Raw genomic sequence first — 22,910 nt, forward strand, 5'->3', positions numbered from 1 at the left:
GGGGGAGCCTGGGCCAGCTTTGGAGACTTTAGAAGACTCTTGAGGAGGAAGCAGAAACAGAGGCATATGCAGAGTCAGGGCCTATTGTCTTCCCCCAGGTGGAGAGACAGCTGTCTTCAGGGCCTGAGTTGAGTGAGGAGGAGGAACAGATGAGGATTCCAGATGCACATATGCATAGAAGAGGAGAGCAATGGAATGCAATAAGCCAGCTCTCAAGGAAAAAAAGTAGTACAATAGCCAGCCCCTCCCTGGCCAGGAAATAAATAGTAGGGGTTTAGGAGTGGTCTGTTGTTACAGACAACCATTCATTTTGCAGTGTACATCAATCAAGCATGATTCCTTTGCCAAAACCAGCTTTGTTGGGATGTATTGCTCTGTATTTGAGGTGTCAACTGATTCTCCCTGCTGGGAATGGGGCTGTTTCTGCTTGGCTTAATCATTGAAGGACTTTTTATGGGGAGTTATCATGTGAACAGACTATTCATGGCCTGTTTCAGAAGGGGAAAATACTTTCATTTGTGACTAATTATTTTTGATTTTGTCTATCCAATGTGAATAAAGACTGTTCCTCTTCTGTTTTAAAAAGGGGGTTGTTTTACTCATAAGTCGTTTCTCATTGTTTGTGAAGGCTGGGTCAGAACATGCTTAAAATTGAATTCCTGGACTGAGCAGTGAGTCATCCTGCAGTACTGCATTCCAAGCATTGTGCCACCATGGCTGTTACATCCCCAACTATTGATGAATCTTGGAACTAGAGATACTCTACATAAACTTATGTTTATATAGTCTATTTATTGCCTTAAGACATAAATCAGTCTACATTAACATAATGCAATAGTTAGCAAGACAGTGGCTAAATGGTTGACTTCCAAGTCAGAAAATGAACCTAAAATGAGTTCTGAAAAAAAAATGTTTTTAGGGTTCTGTTGACAACTATGAGGAATAAGTAATAAACAAACTATTTATTGTTCTACTTATATAGCAGGATAAAATTCCAGAAAAAAAGAAATGTCATTGAAATTTAGAGGACATTCTGTAAAGTTCTTCTTGAGGACGAACCTACCAATTTATTTCAAATCCTATTTTAGGGAGAAATATTGGAGGATCCTCTTAATAACAATGTATTTGTTTTGGTTTTTTTCATTATCAGCATTTCACTTTTAGATTTCTAATTACTGTGAAAGAGCAAGCACTATATTACTCCAACACTGTATCTTCTAACAATGTCCATATATATTTTATTGACTAACTTGTCTTTCAGGTCATTAAATGTAACTGTTCTCAGTTGTTATTAGGTAATGAGCTAAAGATTATGTGAGTCCTGAGTGAGCATGCAGAACAATTTGTTTTGCTTCAGTATTTATTATGTTTTAACAGTTCAGTTCCAAAAACAGAAGAAAGTCTTACTGGATAAGGAGATATTTTTGCACCTATAGCAAGTTTCAATATATTTCCTGTTATATATTTCCATACTTACCTATGATGGGTTGATCCGTGGCGGCGGGAGATTTGAAGAGCCGTCTTTGGCCACGAGCTGCGAGCAGCCGGCTATAAAAAAGGCTGCCACGGTTTCTCCGCATTCAGTTTCTAGAAGAAAAGAAAAAGAAAAAAAGTCAACTGGATCTCGGGTCTCTTTTCCCACAATGCAATATTTCCTGTGCTTGTATACATTTTCTATTTGTGACTTTTATTTTGTTTAACTTGCTTTTGAAAAAATAATTTTATATCACTCTTCCTTCTGACTGAGTCCAGTAAAGTGCAAAAACAACAATAAAATGATGATCAATAAAACCAAATGTCCTAAAATAAGATAATAAAGGCAATAAGAGTGCAGCAATTAAAAGAGAAGTTCAGTTTCAAAGACACTCTAACTTATAGTCTGTTCCTGAAATGACCATTAGCATGAAAAATATCCAAGTATATTGGCAATTGGTTTAAAAATTAGTGCTTAGATAAGAACCAATAAGCACTAGCGGTGTTCTTTAGCTGTCATTTCCAGAATGAATGCTATTCCAATTTGTTTTAGTATATGCGGCTATTGAGAATTAAACTAGATATGATTCTAAATATATCCTTTTGGGGTAACACCCCAAAGGATGCTAGATATTATTCTAAATATATCCCTTTGGGGTAATACCATTTTTAAAATCATGTTAGAATAAGAAAGATAAATAGAAGGTAGTCTTCATTAAGACCACAGAAAGGGAGAAGAGTTAAATGTTCAAGGAAGCAGAGTCACAAACTAAATTTCAAGAGAAAGCTGTGACATGATTTCATGCTAAGAATTTTGCTTTTAAAGAAAAACAAGGCAAAAAAAAGTGGTAATGTCTAAAATAGCCCTTTAGAGCCAAGCTAATGGTGTAGGTGTTTACACATAGAGCATACGTGCTGCAATTAAAGGCGGGCAAGTCCTCTAGGATAACCTGCACCAAATTCCCAAGATGATCTAAGTGCTCAAAAAGATTTTAACTTTTTTTCATTCAGTCACCTATTTTTACCATCAACCTCACACATTCCTGCCCCTCTTTAATGTTGTACCCATGGCATCCAAAAAAACCTTTCCTCCCTCTTTCATCACATGAAGCTTGCTAATAATGGTGTGCGGATAGCAGTTGTCGGTTTTGTCTAGAGGTCTTGCAATTGCAAGATAATTCTGAGGCTGAAAGTTTTTCAGACAAGGATGGATAGAACAAATTAAACCTAACCCTAACCCTAACTAACTAGAGCATACAAAACATTTGCTAGACCAATACTCGAATACAGCTCATCAGTCTGGAACCCACATTACATATCTGATATTAATACAGTTGAGAAAGTCCAGAAATATTTCACAAGAAGAGTTCTCCACTCCTCTACTTGTTGCAGAATACCTTATGCCACAAGACTCGAAATTCTAAACCTAGAAAATCTAGAACTACGCCGCCTTCAGTCTGATCTAAGTATAGTATATAAAATGATACATTGCAATGTCCTACCTGTCAATGATTACTTCAGCTTCAATCATAACAACACAGAGCACACAATAGATACAAACTCAAGGTTAACCGTACCAAACTTGATTGCAGGAAATACGACTTCAGCAACAGAGTGGTCAATGTCTGGAATACTCTACCTGATCTGACTCTGTGGTTTCTTCCTCAAACCCCAAAAACTTTAACCTTAAACTGACCTCACCCCTTTCCTAAGAGGTTTGTAGGGGGCGTGCATAAGCGCACCAAAACGTGCCTACCGTCCCTGTCCTATTGTTTCTTTTTTTTCTTATTTGTATCCATTTCATGTATTTATAACCATGTTTATACTTATACCTGTTATCTAATAGTTTGACAAAATAAATAAATAAATAAACAAATAAATAAATGAAATAACAGCAATTAATTGTGCTTAACATTGGGCTGTACACCCATTTTTAAAGAACTCAGTGGATTTCAATAGAAATGGTGTATCCTTCTGAAAGACTGCAGATTCTATGAAGTTGTAGGAAGTTAGCACCCACCCCTCTCCTAGAAAAATGAAATATCCTAGGAAATATTAAAAAGGCAGAATATTTCCCCTAAAAGGGAAGTAGAAACTCAGAGAGGCAGAAGCTCACCCCCCACTTTTGTCAATGGGTGGGCCATTAAGGCCTGGGCCAGAGTATTCTACATAACAAAGGCCTCTACCTATCTGATTACCTGGCCTGGGAATATTGCATCAACCAGCACTCAGGTGAAGCCATGTGGTCCAGACAAAGCCTACAAAGTTAGCTAAGACCCCCGTCCCTGGGAGTCTGACAGCCAATGGTATACATTTCTTACACAGGAACAGCATTTCACTTTTAGTAGCCCCACTAAGGTGGGGCCCAACAGTGAGTATATAACTAAGGGTCTCTCAACATCTTGCCCCTTATTCTTTTCCTTCACCCAACATCATGAAGCATGTGATAGTTCTTTTCACTTTGGAGCCCCAAGCCATGTGGTCCTGTCCACCATTAAACCATCTTTCCAAACAGCCTCCATGTTTCCAGTGACTTTTTCCCCACTTGGAACTAATTCTTCCAACAAAGTGACATACCAAACAGAATCAACCATTTTTGATGTTTTCTACACTGAAGAGACACTTTTTCTCAGGAGGATAAGGTTAAATGTTTTATTTAATATTGATCAGTTGTTCTTAGGTTTGGCACTGTCTTTTATTTAGCACAAATGTCACTTATGTTGTCAAGCAGCTTCTATACTAATATTGATAGACTGGTGTTCTTGTATAGAAAAGTGTTTTATTCAAATAAAGAATGATGGCTGGCTGAATATAGAAGGGCTTCTGGGATTCTTTTAGTGTTCAAGGATACCAACATGAAGGCAGCTATATTAGTAAGCACATTCTAATTTACTCTAAGGCATGAGTAATGACACAAAATTCAAGATACTTTTCTCATATAGGTTTAGAATTAAAATTCATCTAGGACTAGGTTGGGATATGATCAAAATTCCTAGTGTTGAAAGGTTTTGTGGGAGATCTAATACAAGAGCTATAAACTTGTGATCATTTTTCTCCTGATGCTTTTCTACATAGTTAGAAATATTAATTCTACAAAGGTAACGTTTATGTGCAAAGGGCCATAATTCGTTCCACTTTTGGAGAAGCAATCTTTTCTACCAATTTTCTCCCACAACTATTTTTCTGTTACTACTATGGTTATGTAATAAACTATTGCTGTTTCAAACTCAAGAGAATGAACATTTAACTTTTCAATGGCTGTGGAGGGAAAGGATCAAACATTTCAAGTTAGAGATCATGGCAAAACCCCAATAAACATTTTATATATGTGCACAGGGATGGGATTACAATTTTGCTGCCATAACCATTGTCTTGGCTTTTATAAAACACAAACATATATATTCTGCAAAGGTACCTTTGACAAAGCAATATTTTGAATCTTTCATTCAAAGGATTGCATTGGATCAGCAAAATAAATCAGATATATTCCTTTCATGTAATCAAACAGACTTCTGTTTTTAAGTTGATCTATGATGAGAACAATGTTATCCTGTGCAGGTTATCCACATTTAGAGACCACACACAACCTTGGTTATTAAAAGATTGCTAAGTGAAACTGTGTTATGACCTTACTTCAGCCTTCCTTTGCTTTCCAGACCTGCCAAGATTGTAAATACAAAGATTGATCACAAACCTATTTTCATCACTGGCATAATTGTGAATAGTTGCTAAGTGAGGCAGTCTTTAAACAAAGTCTAGTTTTAGCAATTGCATGTTAATAGCAAAACATTACACCAGATCAAACCAGGAAGTCTGTCAGTGAAATCCCTTCAGATGCCAATGCTTATATATACATACATTTCTATGCAAAAGTATTTAGAGAGTGTTACCAAAAGTCAAAATGGCAGCCAAAATCATAATAATTTGCATTTATGGTCCTTCTGAGGCAGATTCTTCTCTTTTTTGAAACTGCCTTTCTTATGTAATGTGCTAGTAAAACCCATGCCAGTTTTATCAGTGATTTCCATATAGAAAGTAGTTACAAGGATAAAACAGTTAATTTTATAAGAGTTCAAAAGCATTGTAAGGATGGTATGAGGTAAGTGAAGGATCAAATGAATAAGGGGTAGCAGGTGGTTTTTTTCAGATAATCTACAGAATTTTGTGTTAAGATGTGTGAAGCTTCCTGCCATACATTTAAAAATTTTAAGCTGTTATGTTTTCTAACAGTTTAAGGTAGCTTCCTTATAATCAATTATATTCTCATTATAAAGGTTAATTACAAATGGCTACTGCAACTTAAAAAAATGGGTCTTAACACGAGCTTATATTCCAACATTTGTAATTTAGTTTTTTTTTCCCCCCTCTCATGAATCTTTTAAAGTGCCAAAAGTGGGAGTATAGTAACCATGCTCCATCTAGTGGAAATAAAATTGGTTATAAGGAGTTTCATTTCTCCAATTAATGTAGACATTTCTTCAGCTTCTTTGAAGAGTGTATAAATACATATTGTGCATTATTAGAAACTTTAAAAAAATGACCATATCATTCTTCTATGTTCATGGAAAATTCCATGAATCTTAGTTTAAAGAATTGTATTAAGATATGTTAGTCATAGAATTTACTTACATAATTTGTGATGTTACAAATTAAAGATCTCAAGACACCTGAAGGAAAGTTCTCGTTCTCAGTGAGGCCACAGCCTATCTGAAACCAGTCATCATTTATTTCTAATTAGGAATGTTAGCATTACCTTTTTGTTTCCAATTAGGAATAAATTCTCATTCCTAAGTAGAAATATTATATTTCATATAAAAGTGCTGTAAGCCTTGGCACTTATAAACAAACTATAGAAAGCACACAAAACCAAACAGACAAGAATGGATTAATAGTGGATTACCCACAGTTTGCAAGCAGGTTCTTTGAGAAATAGTCCAAAGCTCCAACACACTTATTTCCCTCATTTCCAGAGGCTTTTATTATGCAAGTTTAACAAACCTATATTTCTACCTTTACCTAATTTTCTAACTGCCACAATAAATTTATGTTGTACTCTACTAGCTTTCTTTATACCTTTAACCACTAAACAGTCTATGGAACAATTAAGTTCTCCTCTGTAGATTAAGGTTATAGCAGTGTTTAGCCCCAGTCAAGATGATTGGCTTTCTGTTGCTCTCAGTTACTATTTTGGATTGTTACTAAAATATTAATTTTGTAGGTTCTCAATCTGGGCAAAGTAGAGAGAAAGAGGTCCTTGACCAGCTGTGGACTCTAAGGATTATTTTCTGGGGTGGTGGCTGTTTCCTTTTTCTGTTCCTCTGGTTTGCTGAAGCCTGCTCCTTTACTAGGTCACCTGCTCAATTGCCACAAAGCCTATGCAACCCCCTCCCCTGCACTTTAGTTTTTTTTTTTCCTTTTATAATTGGAACCAGGGGTGGGGCTAATGTTATTTAAGCTGCCTTAAAGACCCAGATGAGAATAAAAAAGACATAAAGGGCTTGTGCTGGTTGTTACTAAGTTTTTCTTTCCACACAATTTATAAAACTAATGTTAATGATTCTTATGAGGAAAATAAGATCAGCTTCTTATGGTTTATTCTGAATTTGGGAGAGGGGTTTGGTTGGTTTACTAATTTAGGCATTTTACAAGAATTATCCACTCATCTATCTTTTTTTTTTTTTTGGATTTTGCTAAGGGAACATTTGTTTTACAGTGGATGTCAGCTAATATGCAGCTAGGGAAAAGATATGGCTGCTAGCTACCTTTATAAGGAAATTGTGTAAGATAACATAAATATTAAGAACTTGTAAATGTAGCCAGAACAAACAAAAACCTTATAAGTAATAACTGTTCACATAAGCTTTATCTTGACGAATGTACATTTGATAATAAATATTAAAACAAAAAATACATGCAGTTTTTTTCAATGGCAGATACTGCTATAAACAAAGGAAATATACATAAAATAGTAACCCTTGAGTAACAGATGTTTATAAGGTATTTTACTTCTGATTTTCTAGCTTTTGGGAAAAAATGCTGGAGTTGGGACAAGATTACTTAATGTTTAAGGCAAAGAAAAGACATAAATTATCTGGTTCCCTTCAGTCTGAGTCGGTGTGGTCAGTAGTAAGAGTTTGTAGGAGATGTAGCTTAAAAACTGTTTCTCAATGGTTGCAACTTTAAGTTGAGAAGACTTCAACTCCTAGAATTCCTCCTCCAGTCATGTTAGCTCAGGAATTCTGGGAGTTGAAGTCCACAACTTTTAAACTTGCCAAATTTGAAGACCCTTGGCTTAAAACATTACAACACTGGCTTCACACATTTGAAGGCTACCGTCACAATGACTAAGCCTGGTGTATGTCACAGATAGTTTTAATTATTTTAAAATGTAGGAGATTGTGATTTGAGTCAGTATAGACTATATAATCATTTTTCTTTATGAGCCTTTAGATTTTTATTATTAGTCAAACAGAATGCAGCCTATTAAACGTACTATGACCTTCTGAGAACATGGTCGTACTTACTCCTCTCCTTCACTGCACACATTTTTGTAGGCTAAAGAGACCACAACAAAATGCATTTATTCTATAACCCACCATATTAGAATGACAAATGTAGGTAGGTCACCAAAATGTGCTGTTTAGTTCTGTTTTTAATGCAAGACTATTTGTGTTCTATTGCTTTTTATTAATGCATTGTGAAATCTGTTTTGCAAATGCATTAATTTACAAAGAAAAATGAGTAGAAGGTTAGCCTTTGTTGTCCTAGGAAGTAAAGATCAATTCAAAGGCAGATCCTTCATAAAAATGGGGAAAATTGTTATGAAAGTAGGTAGGAGAAAGGAGACATGGAAGCTACACCATAATTGTTTCTTTCAAAATGCCAGCCAGACACTTGTTCTGTTCCTTCCTAGTTTTCCATTATTTACTAAATCTTTAGCTCATTCAACTTCCTCATTGACACTCAGCATTTGATGAGTGCTGAATCACAATGTTCATTTGTTAATGATTTCCATTTTAAGTAATATTTTGAGGGCATGTGCTACAAATGGTGAAATCTCTTTAAATGCTGAAATATGATTTGACTCCTTATCTTTTAGAGTTCAGGGCTAGAAATATGTTTTCCCTGGGATGAGGAAGTAAGCTGCCTGTAACCCAGATATTTAAAGTCTTTTGACAAGATTCTTCAACATCTGAACAGATGGGAGAAGAGTATATGAATAAGGTTCATATTTCAATTCCTTATTCTATGAAAATATAAAACTTACTTAAACTACTTAGTTATAGTCTATTTTATTATTTAGTTGGTCAATAATCATCATTTTGGATGAGGTTCACTATTTTTCCTTGGTTATATCAATGGTTGAGAAGGAGCTAGGGGCAGCTATTTATTTTGCTTCAGTGACAAAACAGCAGGTACTGCTCTCTTGACATTAAAGGTGGGTTGTCTAACCTTGGCAACTTTATGACCTATGAACTTCAACTTCCAGAACTCCCCAGCCAGTCCTGAGAGGCCAGTAGAAGTGACAGTAGCAACAAACCAACTTATCTAAGGGATCAGATAATCTCAGGCCACTTCTAATTGTACTTGGGGAAAAAATAGCTACCCTTGCTTTTTTTTGGGGGGGGGGGGTGTCCATTTGAGATCCCCCATGTCCACCAAAGCATTATGTTTAACTGTTGGAATGTCTATAAGAAACACAAGACCAAGCCATTTTTTAAATGTAAATAGCTTTTCTATTTAAAGATTTCCTCTCTAATATTTTCTGAGCCATCAGTACAATATTCATGTACATGCATGTCACTAATGTTCCAAGGACATCTTGCAAGTTGCAACATCTGTCCTTATATTGTGTTGCATTACTTGGCATCAATTTGATATCAGTCCCACCTGTTGTGGATACATTGCAAGGATTATTTTTTCTCTAAAATAATGGAATCTACTGTCTCTCTGTTTTACAGTCAATTATGTTTCCACTTAATATGTATGTTTCTGCCTTTTATGTATGTAGCTCCAACCATAATGTTGTTCTAGAAGTCTAAACTTTTGGCTGTTTTCCTTGTAGTAAAATGTATCTGGAGCCCTTTCACTGGTCCTGTTGTTGATATGCATGTGTGTGTATTGGGGAAGGGGTACTGTAAGATATGTTTGTCTGGATACTTCAGATTCTCAATATTTTTCTGCTTTTTAAACTATAAACTGCCCAGAGCTGTTCTGTAGCTGTTCTGTTCTGTAGTGAGGAATAATCTAAATCTAATACTAACAATATATGGAAACATCAGTAATACATCTGTCTCTCTCTTACTTTTCCATTGCTTTTAGATACTTTTGAACCTAAGACATCCATAGCAGAAGGTTAATTTTGTTCATATTGGTCTTGCCACAGAAACATTTCTGAAAACATGATTCAACATTGATTTAGGTTTCAAATCTATTTTCCTTTCATAGGTTTAAAAAATGAAGATATAAGATTCAAAGGAGAGCTCACTTATCACAGGATAAGCAATTAGCAGCCTGCCCCTAAATCATCCTCTTCCAGATTTATAATGCTATTTTTTTGTGATAAAATCAACAACAATCTGCAATTAAAAAACAAAATAAAACAGTACAGGTTAAAATAGGTTTGTGAAATCTCTATTGGGCTTAGGGAAAATGAAAGCATTTTTACTTTAACTTCCCCTAATATCCCAAAACACCGAAGAAAGGACCCTGGTTCCTCAGAGATCTTAGTTTTACTCTGAAGACCAAAAACCCCATTCCTTCTTTTTCCCATGCCGTGAAAATATTGAACAAAATACTGGTGAAAAAGCCATGCTACCATGATAGGCATGCATGATACAAAATGTTCTTTATTTGAAAATGTTGATTTAAAATTATTTTCTCAGCAGCAGCTACATACAAATATCTTTCTTGAACTGGGGAAAAAAATTAAACCCTCAGTTTCATGTACATTTGCTAAACATGTCTGCAAAGCAGCAAGTCAGTTATATGGCTTACATTGTAAAATAAGTGCAGTCTTTGCTTTCTGGAAATGTTTGGTATATTCCTAAGGACAAAAAGAAGAAAGAAAAAGTATAATCTAAATGTACTTTTTAAAAGCTTGTCATCACTTGCTGAGTAAATGCATGTTTCCTCAAGTACAATAGGTTTATTAGATGGCTTGTGTTCAAAAGCTTTTGTACGTACTTTATTTGTAGCCATTATTCTGTGGTGGTAATAATGAAGGCTAATGGAGACCGAGGCATATGAGAATTTCACTTTTGCCACTAATTAAACATACTTCTAAGAAAGAAACAATGCAATAGATTTATATTTGAATGCAGAAGTTTTTTAATGGAGAGAACTATTGAAATATGGAATATTAAATTGGCTCCAGCCTTAAGAAGTGGACTAGAATTGTACATTGAATAGCATGTTCAGAGAGGAATTTTAAACAAGGACCACTTAATTATGCATTCATTCAGGAGCCGGTTACCCTGAAGACATTTGCCTTTTAGTAGCAAATCTATAAGATGTTTGATTTTAAGAAAAGTGACATGAAAAGAAATTCACTAGGCACTTTTTTTTAATTATTTAAAAGATGTCCAGGCTGCTTTCATTTTTTTTTATTTTTTTTTGGTGGCTTGTTAAGGAGTACAGAGAACTGAGTGGGAAGATTTATAGTTCATGTTTGTCACCTTTGTATCCCACACTTTCTCCAAGGAGCTCAAAGGAAATTATATGAGACTGTCTTCTTTTATTAATATTGTCATGCCACAAGACATTGTCAGTGAAGAGATAACAACTAGCCCAAAGCCCTCAATATGTCAAACTGTGGAGATCTACCTCTCCCAATTCCAACAATCAGTCTCTTACATTAGACTGGATACAAATGCATTGTTTCTAGAAAAGGAATTAGAGGTGAAATCAAGATTCTTATTAGTAGGAAATGTGTTTCTGTGGTACCAACTTTAGTTTATAACTAGAAACCTATATTGTGGCTATATTATTCATTATACACAGAGAAAAAAATAATTCAGGAGTGGGACTAAGTCCCTTCATTGATTTAGTTGACCTGGCGCAGGGGTGTTAAACTGGCGGCCTGCGGGCTGAATTAATCACCCATTCCAGGAAAGGGAAAAAAACATAATGATATGTCACATGACTGCAATATGACACCATGGGTTTGACTCCCATATGACTTAGAGTGTTAGATATATAACATCCAGACCTACCAAATTGTTAAATGGTGCAGAATAGGGAAGTTGTGATCTGATGTTTTACCTTTTGTCTCTATTCTATTATGAACATCACGTACATAATGTACAAAGAAATTAAAAGAACCAAAGGACACTTCTTTCAGACTGTTCATGCTAATTAACCACAGTTTTGTTTCCAGTGGCTCTAGAAATGCCTGTGCTTTTTGAAACATAGATACAGAGAAACAGATAACATGGACTATTGATATTAAGTCCTTTGCCCTTTCAGCTCTTGCCTGATGCTAATATTCTGCTTCTCCCTGGTTTTGCCTATTTTATTCCATTTTGCATGTTAACTGTCTTCAGTGCTTGCTGAAGACTAATACTGTAAACTAACTGAAATGAGTGCTATGAGCACTTGCCCTAGTCTTCTCTGGATTTAGGGATTGACTGGGACTGTGCCATGTACAAACTGATCTAGAAATGACCTACAGTAATTTCCCAATGCAACCAAGGGTTCATTTGCTTTGCAGTATCCTTTTGGAGAACAAACTGAGTCTGTCACTATTCTTCTATCAATTTTTTAAAAAAATGCAAATTTGAATAAATTCTCAAACAAATATTTTAGCCACTTGCACTCCAGTGACACCAGGAGAAGAAAAATCTGACCCTATGCCCTATAACTGTTAAAAATAAGAAGGCTTATCAAGAGACAACTCCGCCAAGTTGCTTAAAAACTCTAGGATTTAAATGATTGCCTGATTTATGGATCTGTCAGTTCAAAATGTTTCCAGGATTTAGATTTTGTTTTAAATGCACAAGCATATTTTTTCATCATTGTTATAAAGAAATTGGTAAACTGTATATGGTTTTCTCCCCCACTTCAATTTTTTTGTCTAAAAGCCATGGAGAGAAATGAGATTTCTAGTCATCCATGTCAGAAAGCTTGATGAGTGAGGATAAACTCAGACCAGTCATGCTTGTTTAGGTCTAAGCCAAATATCCCTCTATGTAATAACAAATTATTGATCTTTTCTACTACTTGGAGTTTAACAAAAAATATTCCCAGAGGTGACTGATTCTGAATTGTTACTTTTCCTGAAATCTTGTTGATTCCTAATTATAACATCTTGCCAAAGGTTAGCTTACTGTGTGCCTGAAACAGATTTTCAATTATGCTTAGCTCAAGGCATTAAGAGAACTATAAGCTACAGAGCTTTCATTCTTTCCACAAAATTATTTTAAAATGCTACAAAAGAATGGAAGGTAGGTAGCAAATGGCTTGGGCAGCCATAACAGTGCTACTTTCAAATGAAGTATATAAAAAGATAATGAACAGCATTTCCTTTTCTTTTTTAATATATTTTTATTAAGTTTCTTTTATTACATCATAAAACATCATAGTTTCAACAGCGTTCTTGGCATCTATACAGGTTCTAGGTTTAAATATCATAATACATTATATCACATTTATCTAATATTAAATAATAACTTTAACTATAATTACTATTCTTATTTTTTTGTATAATTTACACATTTATATTTTACTCTCTTAAGGATTATTCCAGTTAAATTTCTTGTCTTATCTCTTTGTTCTGTTTGTTAACCATTTATACCAATTATTCCAAATTTTAAAAAATTCAGAGTCATCTCTTTCAGTTTCAGTGTTAACATATTCATCTCAGTGCTTTCCATTACTTTATGTATTATTAATACTTTGTTAGGGATATTTGGGGTTTTCCATACCTGCACAAAGGCTATTCTGGCGGCTGTTGTAATATGTAATAATAAATAGTTTTACTTCTTTTGGTAATCTATCTTTTATGATTCCTAGGAGGAAGGTTTCTGGTCTGAGCTCAATCTGACACCCAGTAATCTCTTATAATCAATTTTTAATTTGGATCCAGTATGTCCTGGTCTCGGGGCATAACCACCACATGTGGTAAAATGTACCATCAACTTTGTTACATTTTCAACATTTGGGGCTTATGTTGGGATAATTTTTTGCCAATCTCATTGGAGCTAAATACCATCTGTAAAACATTTTGTACATATTTTCTTTGTATGCTGGGGATACAGTTAGCTTATAATTTACATTCCATATTTTCTCCCTAATTTTATAGTGTATCCAAAATTCTGTGCCCATGCAATCATTGTACCTTTGACTGTTTCCTCTTCACTTTTGAAGTTTAGTAAATATTTATATACAGTATTTTAGTTATAAATTTTTGTTCCGGTCCCATTAAGATTTTATCTAATTGATTCTGCCCTTTGTCAAAGCCAAAATCTTTTAAATCCTTTTTATATTTATTTTGGATTTGCAAATATGACCACCAATCAATTATGATTCCATTTTCCTTTAGTTCTTGATTTGATTTTAATTTTCCTTGACTATCTAATAATTCCCCATAGTTTACCATTTTCCTTAAGTCTAATCTATTTGGATGGATTATGGCCTCTATGGTTGACAGCCATCGTGGGATTTCCATATAATGTTTGCCTTTGATTTTTTTCCATGTTGTGATCAATGAGTCCCTTATTAAATGTTTATTAAAATAGGTATGTACATTATTTTTGTTTTCCCACAAAAATGCTTGCCAACCTATCAGGAGGTCATGTCCTTCTAACGTTAAAATTCTCTCGTCTCTTAATTTGACCCAGTCCTTGACCCAATTCAACACCTCTGCCTCATAGTAGAGCTCCCATTCTGGTAATCCAAGACTGCCTCTGCTCCTGTCACCTTATAATGGTTTCATTTTAATACCTGGCCTCTTGCCTAACCAGACAAACTTGGACATCATTTTATTTAGTTCTATAAAAAAAAGTTTCCCTAATTTAATTGGGATCATTTGGAATAAATATATTAGTTTTGGTAAAGTATTCATTTTTAGCGTTGCTATTCTTCCTAATAGAGACAGTTTCAATTTGGCCCATAATTCTAATTCTTTCCTAATTTGCTTAATCAATTTAACATAATTGTCCTCTTTTAGTGATGAACATCTGGGTGATAGCCAAATTCTGAGGTATTCACCTTTTTTACTATCTGCAGTCCCATTATGTTTTCTAATTCTACTTTCTGTTTTGGGATATTGTATATAGAATTACAAAGGATGAGCCGATGGTGTACAAAGAAAAAGAGATCACAACCTTGAAACAAATCCCGAGGTGGGTGAGAGAGCTGAGAAAGGACTACAGATGTCTGGTGATATTCCTGAATAAATGAAACATCTGGTTCCGATGGCTGGTTCCTGAATGCTGGTGACATGGCAAGAAAGAAGAGTAAAAATTGACAACATTGAAAAGATGCAAGAATTTTATGACCAGTTGATAGAAATAGAGGAGGAGGGGAGCAGCAAAGAAGAGTCGGAAAGCAAGAGTCAAGAGGACCAACAAGAAGACCAACAACAGGGAATACAGGAAACGCATCAAGAAGAGAGAGGCAAAGAAAAGAGAGAATACCAAAGGAGAGAAGGATTAAGAAGTAAGACCCCAAAGAGAAGCAAGAACCAACAGAAGACATAGGTAGACTCAAAATCAACAATGGAAGAAGAGATTAAACTACTCTCAATAAATATCAATGGATTAAACTCCCAGATTAAGAGAAAACAAATATTAACTAAATTAACTAAACAAAACGCTGACATTATATGCCTACAGGAGGTACATATCCAAAAACAATACAAAAATTACTTAGAATACCCCAAGTTAGGTGTATTATTTACAGCATTGGTATATCAAAAGAAAAGGGGGGTAGCAATTTATGTAAAAAAGGGATAAATTCATGCAGATCTAGATTCTACTTGTTATATATATAAAACCGTACTTATTTCATCAGCTATTAATAATCAATCAATCAATAATCATCAAGATAGTAGTTCATCAATCTTCTCACAATTTCATATCAATTAAACTTTTAAGTTCCTGATAAATTCAATCAAACCTTAATCAAAAAGGTTATTTCATTAATTATATTCTGTAGAAAAAGGTCCAGTATTATTCATTCACTTTCCTTTCCCTGTCCATTCATGTTTTGTTTAGTCACGGTCTGTTGCATCAGCTTCTCTTCTTTCAGTATAATCTCAAAATGTCACTTCCATTTTTAAATTCAGTCCTGTCTCTTGTTTCTTTCCACCATTTTTCTTCTTCTACAAGTCACAAATCCATCAGATTGAGCTCCAAATTTCTGAATAATCAGTCTTAATCAACTCCAAATTCATCAGAACAAGTCCAAAACACCAATCAATCTTTAATCAAATAAATCGGCTTCAATCTCATCTTAAAAGTTCCTTACTTTCACCGACAGATTGTCATTTCCATTTGGACTTCCGTCCGCTATTTTAAGACTCACAGTTCTGCCGTCTCTCTTTGCCATTTCACTCCTCGACTTTCACTTTCCACCTTCTTCATTTTCCAATCCAAACTGCCAATTGATGTCAGAAATGCTGTTCATGCTCTGGTATCTTCCTCATTGAGTTAAAGCACCACGGCTTCGGTCTGCCATCGAAATGGCCGATCACCCACACGTCGGAGCAAATGGGGACTCCCTCAAAGTTGTCAACCACCACCACCGTCAAACTTCTCCTTGGGCTTCCTCATACCTTTGTCTTCCCCTCAAGGGTTTACACGCCCCTTGCCGGGGCCTCTGAATGCACAGATTGGGGATGAGGGAGCAGACCTTGCTCTTCTCTCCCCACTCCACTGCAGTGCCAGAAGCGGAAGTCGAATAGTATTTTCTCATGGAAAGTGTTAATATTTGAAAAATCTGTTCATTAATTTAAGTATTCACATAATTATTCATAGACTGAATAATTTGGGAGGCACCATTGACACAGCTGGAGCTTTGTTTTAATTTTTATCCCAACAAAGCAGTAAGTTGTAATTCATCAAAGACAATTATCACATCATTTGTGTCTTTTACAATTATGCCTTACATGAATGCACTAATTCATAGAAGTAAATATTAGTTGATTGCTATACAATACTAGAGCCAACTTCTGCTTCCCCCCCTACAAACTATTGATCATTTATAACAGAATAACAGAGTAACAGAAAAATAGAGTTGAAGGGAACTTTGGAGGTCTTCTAGTCTAACCCTCTGCTCAGGCAGGACACCATTTCAGACAAATCATTGTCCACTTTGTTTAAAATTTCCAGTGTTGGAACATCCACAACTTCTGGAGCAAGTTGTTCCATTCAGGTAAAAGCAAGTCAAGATGCCAAATGTTTGATTAGAGTTTCGTTGTTCTGTTCCATCTTTTATGAGAAAATACCATTTACAGACAATTTTTAACTATAGAAATGGATACAACAATTTTAAACTAAAATAAAAACTGTCAGAAGGTCACAATGCACCTATTTGGCCCTGTAATCCATTAGCTAGGAACTTTGTCATCATGAATTATATCAAAACAATTAACAGTTATTCTAAATAAATACTGTGATATTAGTCAAATTATCCTTGATGGGAAAAAGCAAAACTAAATTTAGTTCTTTCATGTTAGTCAACAGTTCATAAAGTCATGAAATCAATTGCAATTTATGAACAATTGTTAATTCTGTATCCTAATATATTCGTGTACTAATTACATGAATAATAACAGCAATAATGATGTCCTTTCTTTCAAGTTGGAACACAAAATAATACAAGAGGGTACAGTAATCTGTCTTTATTTTGTCCCCAACAACTCAAAGAGATAGAATGGTATCATTATACCATTATAGCACAGTTACACAACAATAATTTGCAGATATTTCCATAATATGCAGATTCGTATTTATAGAAAATCTAAAATGGTTTACAATAGGATTAAAATGCTATAAAAAGAACATGGTGAAGCATCAACTAATGTAAAACTTTCAACTTTACTTAGGAAGATCCCATGACTTGTTAAACAAGAATTATGAAATACATTTTCTATGTACATAAATAACTTACAAAGGGAAAGGAAGATAGAATCAATCTTTAATTTTATGGACATATACCACAAATATAAGGAAACTAATCCACACTTGAAACATTATATAATAATGTGGATATGCCCAAGTGTGCAGTGTTTTCCTATTGAATTCCTTCCTCTTTCTCCCCAATTTTCCCAACATTTATGTCCATCTTTCCATAATAAGCACCTTTTGCATAGCTTACACTAACATAAATGTTTCTGTGTGCAGCAACCCCTAATATATGGGATGCCTATATGTAACTTTCTGGAAAGCTTCCAAACAAGCATATAGTCAGTCTTTACATATTCCACACAGCAATGTCAAAAACACATCCATCTGGGCAAAAATTGAGAAGAAGTAAACTATTCTAGATTAAAAGTAAATCAAGTGCAAATAGATTTGTTTGAAATAAATTAAATGACCTGAAGAAACTGTATTCTGTTTTTCAAATGAAATGTTGCCTTGAAATTCAGGCATTTGAGTTGGTCTAGACCCGGAAAGAACTTAGTCCCTAAATTTGGACAGAACCTACATATATATAGAAGTAGTCCTTCAGATTTGAAGAAGTCATACTATGTATAGAGGTAGTTCTACGTTCTCAGTCTGGAAGTGCAAAGTCTAGCACAATAGTTATTATTAACTCTGGGTATTATTCTGTGGCAAATGATAAAAACCTTGAAACTGCCAAGAGCAAGAATGGTGACTTTGTCATGGATGGGGTTGTTTGAATATCCTATTCCTTGTAGAACCTCCTCCTTGTTTTCATCTGGACTTGAGAGTTGGTGCATAGCTGCTGACAGTGCTGATGTACTGGGACTTGTTGAGAGGAACACAAAATTTCATAATATATTTATTTATTTCAGTGGGCAGAATAGAGATGTTTGTCAGCAGATAATGTTTCAGTGCAAAAACTACTTTATGGGTCCTGTTGTCAGTTTGTGGTTTCCCTTTTGAAAAGAACATATGTCCACATGTTGCTCCTATAATGAACCATGATTTGCAAGCATAGTCTCACTGAATGCTATTACAGTGCTAATTGATGTCAATGTTATAACAGTGTTGTTAGGCTGCTATGACCCTGGTTCAAAGGCAGCCCACTGCAGGTTTGTGACTACAACTCTCACTGTTCATCTCAATTTTTCCTTTCATATGAGGTGAATGCAACTTTAGTCCAGACCTGCTTTTCATTTTATTATGATTCAAAATGCTTTCTTCTTTTTATTCAGTGATTCTGCATATTTATTTTACGCTCAAATATAGCAGTCTTAGATGTACCAGTGCTAACTCATTTCTTATTCTTTTCTGCAATTTGGCCCATATGTCTTGAATGTTTTTTTGTTTCTTCAAAAATTTTCAATGATTGTCCAAGGAAGAATTCCAAGTTTTTACCAAAATTTGATTGCCATCCTAATTCCAGATTACTGAACTAAGTTTGGGATAATTTATATACATGGTCATAAAAGAACCTTAAATTTTATTTTCCTTCTTTCTTTCCTTCCTTCCTTCTTTCCTTCCTTCCTTCCTCTTCTAAATTTAAAGGTTGTATTTAATTTTTTGTCAACAATTATAAAGTAATGATAAAATATATTTCAACCTCTTTGTGCTCAGTTAAACCAAGTATAATATATAGCAAAACACCCCATGTGGCTTCATTTAAAGAATGAGGTATTTTGGTTTGCATTTCATATTATAAAAATAGGGTATTTTATTTTAATAATAAAGAACATTAACTGCTTTGGCAGCAGTGATACAATATAGTTATATTGCAGTAATGTTAGTTATGTTGTGGTAGAATATAGTCTGGCTTCCTAGGACGAAGAGATTGCATTCCAGAGGACCAAGACATGGAAAAAAATAGATGGTTTGCTTGGGAGGAAGAGAGGCAAGATAGCTCCTCCTTAGAAGTTCTCAGAATATATCTTTAATGATGCAAATAATTCCTTTAGTTTGGCAAGATTTACATCTATAGGTAAGAAACAATAAAGGAAATAACTTTAAATAACTGCATTCTGTTTCCCTAATATTTTTCATTTAATTGTCATTCCTCGTTGGCATATTTTCATTGGTGGGTTTGCCGTACTTGAGGCCCACATTTGCTCTGGGATGCAAAGTTTTAAATATTCCTTAGTTTAAAATATCATTTGAATGACCATTCCAGGTTGCTCTTCCAAACCACAGGTCTTCACTAATTTGACAGTTCAGTTTGGCAGTTCAGGCCAGTACAGTACATTACAGAGCTCTGTAATATTGTTTGTACTCAAAAAGTACAGATAGTGGTATAACTTGCTGAGAGGACAAATGTTCCATACATGCAAACCACTGAGTGATAAATATGGAAAAATGAATTTCACAAATGTGAAAAAGTTAAGAGATTAAAACATATTCTACCTCCCAAATAAATACATTAATGGACAAGCTGTCACACGGCAGCTGTTTTTTTAAACAAATACCTTATGAGTTCATAGCATTTCCCCAAGAAACCATTTTATATATGAACTATGTGAATAAGGAAAATAGAATTAGCTATAATTATCCCCTTGAGATATAGGACAAACTGCTTTTGTTGTTGCTAATCTAAGAATTGATATCATCTTTTCTTCGTACTTCCCACTCACACTTTTCTGTTTTTAAACCGTATGTATGTATGTATGTATGTATGTATGTATGTATATGTATATGTATATGTATATGTATATGTATATGTATATGTATATGTATATGTATATGTATATGTATATTTGTTTGAAGTAATTAAATAAACATTCTACAGCCACTAGCTATGAGATAATAGTCAAGATGGTTCCATCTTTTTCTAAAGTTATCTTCTTGTTTCTTGGTTTATTTTAACAACACAATGAAGTAAAGTATTATGAAGTTCTGTCATTCTAAATCTTAACATTTTGTCCCTATGGTATTTAAACTTTCTTGCCAGAACCCCAGGGATCCATAATAATCATGCAGAGGTGAACGTGACAGTTTATGATTACAGTGAAATTGTAAGTTTCTTCATTCCCTGGTATCATTTAAATGGGAGAACTCTATAACATTGTAAAGTCTTTATTCATTAATTCCAAGCCTTTAGTTATGTACTTTAAACACAGATTGTTAATTCATTTAAAGCCAATGTAGTTTCATTTGACTGGATTTCAGGCTACAAGAAATACAATAAGAATTGTAGAAGTTTAATAAAGCACCTGAAACAATTACTCCCAGAATCCTCTCTTCATGAGAATCTGAGCATATAATGTAGTTAATCAGATATTTGAAATTCCAGAAAGCCATTTTATTTCCTGATTTCTTTTCTTTTTACTTCCTTTTTTTTCAACCAGTTCTAGTGTTAAGATGATACAAAGTTCTGGTTCTTGTACTTCTGGCAGCCTTAACCATTGTTATTTGATGTTTTTGTAGTGTGTCTTTGATGTTGTCTCTCCATCTTGTTCTAGGTCTGCTTTGTGTTCTCTAGCCTTCTCCTCTTTTTGTATGTGCTTGTATGGTATAGAATCCCAAGAAATTCTCTCCAGGTGAACAAACCACTTAACTTGCTGTCCTTGTATGTATTCTTTCTCTTATGATCTCATTTTTTTATTTTATTTTATCTGTTCTGGTCACTCTGGCAGTTTTCCTCAAACATGTCATTTCCATGGTGACAACTTCTGCTGATGCTTTATTGCAAGTGTTCATGTTTGGCACTGGTGACATACTATAGGGTGCGAATGAATACACTTTGTATGAGTTGCTTCTTTGTGCTGATCACTACTACCATGTGTTGTAGAAGTGGGGCTAGCTGCTAACACTAGCAAATGTTAAATGTAATACTTATTTGGTCAATGACCAGCAACATAAAATAGACAAAAAGGAATAAAACAACAACAATAATTATACAGAAGCACTCAGTGTACTTGAAAAACACCAGAGAAAAAATAACAGTAATAATAATACTAAAAGTGTGAAAACATTAGAAGGGTTAGACCACAAGGCAATGGCCAATAGTCCATAAAACAATGGAAAGTTGCTCCAACAAAAAAGTCCACCAAACAAACTTAATACACCAGACCAAACTGAAATATACCCACAAGAGCTCACTGGACAAGAGAAGTTCAGAGTCTCCAAAGTAAAGCAGGAAGCATGAGGAACAAACACACATGTCCAGAAACCAAACGTTGTTCCCAGCAAAGCCTCCCTCTGCCTGCCAGAATAGTTTTCCAGTGCAGCCCATCAAGATGGGTGGGGCCTTTTCCCAAGTAAATTGGCAGATCTCTATTGTTCTTGTGTTTTCTCTGCCCTGCATGTTTTTTGCTCCACCATGGAAGGTGGCTCCTCCTCTTCACTGACCATCTGCTCCTGCAAGTTGTCCCCAGCCGAAACCCCCTGTAAAAATCTCTTTTGGCAGTTGTTCAGAGTCGTTAATTAACCCAGTTCCTGACATGCCAGGAATGAGCTTATCCTCTCTTGAGCTGATCTTCGAGGAAGAATCTGAGAAGTCATCCAAGGGAGACATCACAGCCTGTTCCTGTGCAAGAAAATTCCCTTTAATATTTTAATGGCTATTGCCAGATTCCTATGGGATCATGTAGGAATCTTGTTCCTCTATATAATTTTCACTTGTAATATATCATCTTGTAGGTAACTTGACATATTCCAAATCCTGATAAACTATAGCCTCCAGTTACCTCACCTTTAGGATTGTTTGGAGACACAATTTTAATAATATATGGACGGCTATGGATAATATTAATGTCCTTATTTTAATGAATCAATAGGAATGGAGCCATCACTATTTCTGCTTCCCAATTCCTCCAAAACTGGTTGGACATCATCATGTTCTTGACTACCTCACAGTGGTGAGAACTATAGGCAAAGAATTGCTATGCCACAACCCTGTATAATTACTTCCTATGGTGAACATCTGATAAGTGAAAAAATGAAAATTGGAGCAGCTTCTGGGAGCAGCAGCTGTTATGGTGTCTTCTTGTTACACCTTTGGAATATCCATGAATACTTCCTGTAGCCTCAGAGGTGGGTAGCAAGATGAGACACAAATTCTTGCAAATCGTAAAACATGGTACTCAAACGTTTTACAACAGAACATTTAAAAAAAGAAGAAGCATGCTATCCTTACTGTGAACCAGATGAAAATTGGATGAGCTCTCGAATGCAATCTCAATCATAGAATGACAGAAGCTGAATTTAAATCAGCAGAGCCTTCATATAGAAATGATCAGAGAGGCTATGTAAAGTCTTCAAGCTGAGGCAAACCTTGTTTGAATTCTCAGTTGAGATACTTAACATTATCTGGATAGAAAGCTCTTGATTCTGTTA

This window comes from Notechis scutatus, chromosome 3, assembly GCF_049901735.1.
Source record: "Notechis scutatus isolate UNSWTSFEM ecotype Mainland chromosome 3, rNotScu1.2, whole genome shotgun sequence".
Taxonomy (NCBI): domain Eukaryota; kingdom Metazoa; phylum Chordata; class Lepidosauria; order Squamata; family Elapidae; genus Notechis; species Notechis scutatus.